This window comes from Lolium perenne, chromosome 1 (assembly GCF_019359855.2).
Source record: "Lolium perenne isolate Kyuss_39 chromosome 1, Kyuss_2.0, whole genome shotgun sequence".
NCBI lineage: Eukaryota > Viridiplantae > Streptophyta > Magnoliopsida > Poales > Poaceae > Lolium > Lolium perenne.
In genome coordinates this window covers 247,121,868-247,131,176 of record NC_067244.2, presented here as the reverse complement: position 1 = coordinate 247,131,176, position 9,309 = coordinate 247,121,868, and the positions used below count along the sequence as shown (strand labels likewise).

The window sequence follows — 9,309 nt, the reverse complement described above, 5'->3', positions numbered from 1 at the left end:
GTTGTTGAGTGTGAAATTGTTCATGGCAGCGAGGAAGGCGGCTTGATCCCAGCTTGGTGGAGCAGTTGACGAAGCAAGAGACACATGCATGTACTGAAGAGCCGGAGGAGCGTGGTACATGTGGGGCAGCGATGTCGGCGGAGCCATTTATTGCTGCGGCGATATCATGTAAGTCGGTAAAGCCTGGACGGTGTAGACCTGCTGCGGAGGACGAGGTGCGAGAGGCCCGGGCGCGCCGATGGAGGGGCGGAGGCCGGGACTCCAGTGCCCGGTGTAGGCCGGTGGGGCGCCGTACGAAGAGGGGGCCGACCAGGGCATCGGCCAGACCTGAACGAGACCCGTCCATGGGTCATGCTGCGGCGGCCAAGGGGCCATGGCGGAGGGTGGTGGCGGCACTGGTGATGTCGGCACGGGTGTACATGTGGCCGCAGTTGGAACTTTTCCTTGAGCTTTTTTCCCGCGACCAAAGAAGCCTCAACCCTCAAAAAGGTGTACAGAGTACGGAATCACCATCTTGCTAGAAATAGTCACGACACTAGTGTGTGTCTGAGTTGAACTAGATTATATTACTAAGTAATATGCGCCTTGACTTTGCCATGTAAGTATATACTCACGTGCACAACTCATGTAATATAGTCTTAATACCTCGCAAGAAACACAAAGAAGCAGCCAAAATCACCTACCAATGGCTCTCAGATTTTTAAAAGGGGTAAAAACTGACAAATTTTTTGCTAAATGGGGTAATATGGATGAAAAATTATTAAATGGGGTATATGGTGTCAAAAATGTGAAACTAAGGGGTGAAAAATGGAATTTACTCTAAGATCAATTTTATATTTTGACAATGTTTGAAAATCAACTTTCAATACTTGGTGAAACTATTAAAACCTAAGAAACTTGCTGAAAATATTTTTTGAAACACTTTTTTCACGCTTGGCTAGTAACAGTTAGGAAATAATTGACAATCGCCTTAGAATCCAAACCATAAAATATATTGATGAAAAATACAATAAACAACATCAAATTTTGAGTTCAATTCCTAAGGGACCACAACTCCGAGACACAATATTTTGTATCTAGTTTCGTAGAGGTTTGTTGCCCACCAACATGTTTGAATTTATTTCACCGTACTTTAAATTTGTATTATACGCGTTCGATAAATTTATGACATGCCGAATGTGTTTAAATTTTCTATCTATTTTAATGTCATTTCATTAAGATTCATTGTGTTTCCAAATCTACCGTGACGTTTCATTTTGTTTCGGCCTCTCCTTCTCTAATATATTACATGCAAGGCTCTTGCATGGTTTAAAAAAAAGAAATTCAGGTTTCAAATTTCATCGAGGCAAAACTTAGTTTAGGTTTGTTTAAAAAAATATCGTTAAAATAAATACACTAATTCAAACAAATTGTTAATTTGATAATTATTTTGAGCATACATCACTTCTAAATATAGGGTTTAAAAATAACTAGTTGTATTAATAGATGGGAGAGCGAGTATTAGTGAGGTAAAACTAGATGATACCCCGCGCGTTGCTGCGGAATCATTAGATAGTTTTAAATAAAATATAACAGGTGATACCAGATGTAGCAATACAATCAGAAATTCTAAATGACACGATTATAAGAAAGAAAAAAAGTAACAAACAACATGGTACATATATACTTTTGCAATTTCCGTATAGTACTTTCATGGGTATGTTCACTAATTAGATTGTATACAGTTACGCGACGCCCTTCATTTTGGTTGGCCTATATTGCATCGCCTCCTTTTAGTTTGCACCTGAAAATGAAATGTAACTATATGAGAAATTAGAATGGGAGGGCATATGGACTGAATGTATTATTTTACCACCAGACAAAATAGCATCTTTTTTTGTTGCAACCGATTAAAAAAGAATCGTAATGTCAAGAAAGAGCAAAAGTGGTCGGATGCTTCCATTCATTTCTGGAATGGCATCTGACTGACATCTTGAAACAAATGACACTCGATCAATATTGAAAATAAAATAGTCAGAAATTTTACAGGGATAAGTAGCAGCATATATCACAGTAATATATTAAAATTGGTGTTTTACAGTTATTCTGCTAGCGAGATAAGTAAGAAAGGACATCACACCTAGTTTTAGCAAGGATTATCACCTGAAGAAAACAATATATTGTGTTTGCAAAACACAAACATGAAGGGACTCTCACAGCGCTTGACAAACCTAGTAACACTTGAGCCTCATGGGTTCACTCTGTACAGCTTCAGGTACTCAGATGTGTCAATTGACAAATTATTAGAATCCTCAATCTGGATTTGACATATTGATAGTTATTTCTGCATTTTGTTAAAATATGTGATTCCAGATTAAGTACATAGTGAAAAGCAATAGAAACAGAAGAGCATGGTTGTTACCTGATTAGGAGATTGACATGTAGAATGGTTGTTCTTCTCATTTTTTTAAATACATCAGGAATGTTGAAATGACCAGAGGTGGCTTCTAAAACAGTCTGCAATATAAGCTTCTCCTTCTAAAACAGTCCAGATGGCAGGCAGCTAAACATACACAGTTCACTGAACTTTTCCACTGAGACATGCATGGACACATTCACCTAAGACCAATGAGTTTTCAAGGCCAGGCCTGGTATTAATCAGTACCACGAAAAGCAGTCGACTAGCACATCACGTATACTGTATTTAGCAATACGATATTTTTTAGCCATGAAATTGAAATAGAATCCATATCCGTCCAACCATTTTGATTTCGCTGGGAAGCGGTTACATGTAACGACTGCTCCTAATTAGGATGTAAAACCAAATTTGTTTGAAACCAATCTCTTGGCTGTTTTCAGCGCTGGGTTTCCTTCCTATTTTAGCACCTAATCACCACTGGAGCCGCGTTGCCGGATCGGAGCAGCTACAAATACCACCACCACCGCCGGCCACACCCACAACCCATTCATCCACCAATCGAGCTCTTCTTCTTCTTCCGGCCATCACCTACCCACCTAGCTCTCCCACCAAGCTTCTTCCCTTACAAGCAAGCAACAATGGCCGGCGGCATGACGGTGCGCGACGTGTTGTACATGTACGACGTGGCGCGGCAGGCGTACGAGCGGTTTGTGTCCATCAGCGGCAACCCGGAGCAGGCGCGGAACGCAGTGGCACTGCTGGTGTGGTTGGACCAAGGCACCGTCTCTGCCCTCCACCACGTGCCCAACATCAGCCCCGCTGCCGTCGCCACCGTCGCTGCCGAGGCCAACGGCATCCTCGAGTGTCTCCGCCACCAGGAGGCCATGCTCCCTGCCATCCCACTCATCTCCGTGCTCTGCCAAGATGGCGACGTTGACCCGCGCTTTTTCGCCTTCCACCAAGACCTCGTGGTGAGGGGGGTGGCAGAGATACTGGATGGCGTCGGCAAGCTGATCTTTGATGATCGTCTGCAAGTGTTGCTGAGGAGGTACCAGACAGGGCTGGTTGGCAACCCGCCAGAGCTGATGGCGCCATACCGCGGCAAGCCGGTGGCAGTGCCAGAGGACTGTCGCTCCATGTTCATCACCTTCTCCAAGGGCATGCCCCTCGACCGCGAAGAGATCTTCGAATACTTCAGGCAGTAAGTAGATTACATCTATATTTTGGATCGTTTATGCATGCATGTATAGATCATATGTAAGCAATTGGCTTGACATGCAGGAAGTGGGGTGACTGTGTTGTGAGGGTGCTGATGGAGAAGACATCGGGTGGCAACGCGCCAATGTATGGCCGGATCATCTTCAAGAGTGAGGCGTTCGTGAAGCTGGTGCTCAATGGACAAAGGCTCGTCAAAATCACCATTGGACACCGTCAGATCTGGCTCCGCAAGTACGCCCCGAGGCCCACCAATGCCTAAGATCAGAACTCACTCTTGCCAAGTGCCCTGCCCTGGAGTTCATGTTCGGATTGATCTACCCTCTTACAGTTATATCCATATTGCTAGCTAGTTGCTATACAAGGCTATCTTACTAGATCTTTATATTTAGATCAGTATATATCTATTTACATGTAATGCCCGAAAAAATTATTAAAAAGTTCGCCAATTTATTTATTCGGCAAGAAAAAATAACCAATAAGAATCCACCTTCATCGTATACATGTTACCCGATCGAGACATAAGTCCAACCAATCCGAAGACCTTTGAACATTTTAAAATATTTTTGCTTTTAAAATGAGCGTAGACCTTAAAATAGCAACAAACAAAGCACATGGTCATTGGATCATGATGCATACTATACATACATACCACACGTGCATTGTACATTTTTATTACTTGTTTGCACTTCATCTGTTATTTACACTTGCAAGTGTGCATCACCTTGTATGTTACTCGATCCAGACATAAATCCAATCAATAAGAAGACCTTCCACCATTTTAAAATATTTTGGAATCTAAAATGAGCATAGACCATTTTAAACCATTTGTTTCCCCACCTCACTCACTTTCTCCATCCAATCCTGGACTACTTCCCCCCACCCCCCCCCCCCCCCACCCATATATAATCTCTATTCATCGCACGACGCATTGTTGCGAGCCATGAAGGCACATGCCTAATTAAGCTTTTTGCTGCCAAGCTGGCATTGAAAAAACTGCATAGTGTCCCCTCATTATACTTAGAAAATCACTTCACCCCAAAACCTAGGAAGGTGTTCTAGATTTTAATTTGAAACTACATATTAGCAGAGCATACTTAACTTTTCTTTCTTGCATACCTTTACTATTATATTGCAGTCCGTCAAAAAATATTTGATGTCAACCATTCAACACATCTAGACCGTCTAATCATATAAAACATCTTCCACTATCTGTGTGACCACCTCTTCTAAAATTCTCCTAAGCAGCAATCACTTTCCAAAATAAACTTTAGGAGCACTAAAACTGTTTGTGCCCCATAAGGAAGTAAATAGGGAGTATTAATCGCGAGATCACCACGATCAAAGGATGCCCATGATCGGCAAATCGTCAAAATCAGCCAAGAGATCATATTTGCTACATGCATGGAAAGCACATACGGTAGGAAGAATTCTAATTGCTCGCATATGATCCTCAACATCACGGTCTTCTGCATAGTTTCTCCAGCATGATCTGATTGCCTCGCACACATACCATCCTTTCCTGCTATGGCTCTGCCCCATCCCCTACCGCACCTTGGCCTTCTCCCCCCCCCCCACCCACCCCACCACAGTCGTGATGAAGAGGGCCGTCGTATTCACCTCAGGCCACATCTCGAGCTTACCATCTTCATTGTCGCCATTCCTCCCGTGCGTGGCCGACGTGACGGTGGCGAGGTGGCCGACGTCCCATGTCGCGGCCATGTCGGTACGCGCAGAGGATGATGGGGTCAGAAGAGCATGCTCATCGTCAACACCAACAGAGAGGTGGGCATGTGGTCATCGGGTTCTACTTCACCAATGCGCTCCTCGCCGCCGGGCACGTGTTCACCGTGCTCACTGTCCGCGACGAGGGCTCCGACAAGATGAAGAAGCCCCCATTCACTCCCTTCTCAGTGCGATAGACTGGACGGCCCTCATGGCCGGCGGTTATCAATCAGTGAGTTCATGTTAATGTTATTGATGGATTGCCGTGGACGCAAAAGCATGCAGGAGCTTACGAGCACCAGAGCAAAGAGGGTGCGGGGTGACCTAGCGGACGTCGCTACGACGGTCGGCCGAACGTTCTTCGACGTCGTGCTTGGCAACAATGTCAAGGACCTCGATGGCAACAATGTCAAGGACCTCGACACCATGAAGTATGTTCGATAGCTAGCTGCCTCTATTTTTTAACACGGTATTCAGGCTTCAGAACATTTTTTGTGGTTTTCAGAACAATCCATCCGACCAGCCACCACATGTCGAGGGGGTAATATAAACGCCCGTGGTTGCATTTCCTCGTACTTAATGTCATGTTTTGTTACAAGAAAAACAAGGTTTATTTTAGCTTTGTGTGTGTGGATGCTCACACGCTGGATGCCATGAAGGTGAGTGCTTGGCACGTCGGCGTGGAGAAGTACATCGCGGCAGAGTTAGGCAGCTGGGTCTGGTTCAAGGAATGTATACCTTACAAATTAATCACTTTTCCCTCATTTAGTGATAAAGTAGGACAAATCGATAAAACTCATTGTATTCTTGCGATATACTCCCTCCGTTCCTTTTTAATTGACTCAAATTTAGTACAAAGTTGTACTAAATCTGAGTCAATTAAAAAAGAACGGAGGGAATATTATTTTGTATGTAGGAATTGTGCGAAAGTGGCCGGTGTCGATCCCAGGTCGGGGATGCAGCTGTCCAACATCTTCAATGCGAGGGACATGGGAAGATCTTCAACTGTGTGAGCGACCATTCTGTGGAGCTCGACGGCTTGGCCAAGATGTGCACAACGGCTGCTAACACCACCACAGCCGAGATCGCCCACTACAACCTGGCAGTTGCCGGCGTGGACGCCAAGAAGACATTTGCCCTAACTCAATCCCTACCACCGCTCGTACCATTACTATACGACCACTTCCTTTGCTCCGCCTCATCCACCCACTGTGTGCCCGCGTGGGTCCAGACTGCTACGCGCCAGAGGCAGCGACCTCCACTGTGGAGTCGGCACTCAGTAGTGTCACGTCCTCTAGCGGGATCGGCGGCAATTTCTAGCCCCGCGGGGCCAGGGTTGCATCGATGATGGGTGTACTTAGGGTGTATTTGGTTCCATAACCAGGGGGCGGAAGGAATGGTTCCATTCGATGTCATAGGATGGTTTCAATCCAGTGTTGGTTCGGAAAAAAACAGTTCTGTTTTCTGGTCGGTTCTAGAATCGCACAGCCGAACAGTCTAAACATGATTTTTTGTCCAAATCAAAATCAACACAGGGCAAAAGAAAAAACCTTCCCTGCCCGACCTCCATCCCGCCGGCTATGATCCACCTCCATCCCCGATGGCGATGCCCCTAGCCCTGATGTGCCGTGCAAAAATCAGAGGCAGATTCGGAGGAGCACGGCCTAGCGCCGCGTGCTTGGCCATCACGCTTGGCTGGCCACATGCGGGAAACGCTTGGTCGCCGTGTGTGCTGACCAATGCGCGTGCCTGGACGCCGCCAGATCCTTGGCCCGCTGCCCCGTCTTGGGAGAGAAAGATGGAACATGAGCAATATTAGCCAGAACATCCGACTTTTTCCTTTTTTTCCACATATATGGAGCAATGCTTAGCGAACCCAGCCACCCAGGTTCAAGTCCCCACGGACGCAGAATTGGGTTCTTATTGTTAAAAAAAAACACTGTATGGACTTCCCCTACCGTATTTCTTTCAAAAAAAAATGCTTAGCGAACCATTCCCATAGATTGCACTGATTTGGCCGGACGAGTCCATCCGCATCGTGGAGTATATTCCGTTCCAAGGAACTACTCGATTCCATTTCTTTTGCCCAATCAAACACAGGAACAAGTGTTAGATGCACAACCATCCCATTCCGTTCCTCATAATTCTAGAACCTAACACACCCTTATCTGCGACCATGTGCTCATGCGGTTCTTGAAAGTTGAAACGAGCATCTACTCATGTACTTATATGAGGCTTGGGTGTTCCGTTTCCATGCCTGTTTTTCCTTTTTTTTATCTGTATCTTCTAGCTTAGCATCATGTGCAACCACGGTGTGTACTCAAAGATATTAAGCAATTACCATCATGTACAAACTCCCCCACATACTTCCTAGGAAAAATATGGTGACAATTGAGAGGCTTACCCTGCTATTTTTTTATAGAATATTCTTAGCGAAGACATGTTGAATGTGAGAGCACCCAAGAGAGATTGTATTGACATAGGTATCCCCAATGGACCTGCCAAAGATGGTACCCGGGGTTTACTGAAGGCCCACGACTCGATGAATATGAAATTTGAAAGCTCAAGTTAGTACTAAGGAAAGCTAGAGTTGTATTAGGAAATACATACTTGTAATTTTACGGGACGGGTTAGAAATCCTCCCGGACTCTGTAACTTGTGTATTACGAATCCCTCGGCTCCGCCTCCTATATAAGGGGGAGTCGAGGGACAAAGAGAGGATCGACTCATTGTTTCACGCAACCCTAGTTTTCATAACCGTCGAGTACTTTTCGGCTGAACCTTCGAGATCTACTTGCCCTCTACTTCCGACTAAAACCCTAGTCTACAATACGTAGGCATTGATAAGTTAATTCCTTGTTAATTGGCACCGTCTGTGGGAATTAGAGGTGTCAAGAAGCTGATCTCGATGGCACGTTCAAGATCGTCGACTTCGTCAACTGCAAGCAACGCGATGGACAGAGATATACCGATCGAAACTGGTCTAATCGATTTTGTTCCTCACCCGCCCTCCCGTTTGGATGCATATGCGTATTTGGAGGAGCTCATGGAGATGATGTTCGAAAAGTTCCACTTCCATGTCGAGAAGGAAGGATCGTATCATCTCGAAATTCCGATCTCGTCGGGATTATCAGCGGTCGATCCCGATTTTTCGGGTTCAACATCGTCAATCGAGTCAAGCGACGAGGAGATTTCACCGCCACGCTTCATCAGCACTATGGCAAGTGAAAAATTCGCCAAGATCTTCAGCGACATGTCTTTCGAGTCATTTGCGGACTCCGATATAAGCGATGACTCGAGCAACATCGACAACTTCAACTTCATCGATAGATCCACTATTGTTGGAGAGGTCTTCACCAATCTCTATGATAGTGTCACCAAATCAGACAAAGTTCAGAATCCAAAATATCATCAGATCTATGTAATTGTAGAACCAAGTCGCCCACAGGAGGAGACGTCAGAGAACTTCGACGATGCGGGAAATCCGTATGTCGATCCTGCAGATCTCACGCGAGGTTTAGGGACAAAATATATCGGACCAGGAACACGAGAGATAGTGCGATTTTCGCAGGCAGTATGAGATCGAGTCGCAAGTGCCATTGATGGTACAGAGCCGATGACCATAACAACGACACCTGAGGAGTTACAAGCGTATCAATATAGGCTTGTACGTACCAGGAGGGAGCTCGAGAAACAGAAAATCGAGTTGGATAGGAGGCAGGAAGCAGCTTCTGCGTCAAGCAGGCGAAGAGCAAATTTGAATCAACAATCTGGCACTTCAGGAGATAGTCACAGAGCAGCTCGAAATAGAGCAAGATCTCGGCTGCAAAATATACCTGAGGCAGATAGGGAGAATCTGGTTCAAAACCTCGACATGTCCTTTATGTCGATAGCCACGAGGGGGAACATTATCCCTAAGACACCAGAAGCTGGGTATATGGTGACGCAAGCCTTCATCCTCGCATCCAAGC

The 9,309-nt window shown here is 45.4% G+C and overlaps 1 long non-coding RNA gene and 1 pseudogene across 1 annotated transcript; one reads left to right on the top strand and one right to left on the bottom strand.

Moving 5' to 3' along the window:
* Positions 1–1,641: 1,641 nt before the first annotated feature.
* LOC127327282 (uncharacterized) lies at positions 1,642–2,517 on the bottom strand. The gene is made up of 2 exons (XR_011750727.1): positions 2,402–2,517; positions 1,642–2,323 (listed from the first exon to the last, which is right to left on the bottom strand). It is a non-coding gene; the product is annotated as an uncharacterized lncRNA (long non-coding RNA).
* A 2,693-nt stretch (positions 2,518–5,210) lies between these two features.
* On the top strand, positions 5,211–6,686 carry LOC127339471 (chloroplast stem-loop binding protein of 41 kDa a, chloroplastic-like; annotated as a pseudogene).
* The last annotated feature ends 2,623 nt before the right edge of the window (positions 6,687–9,309 follow it).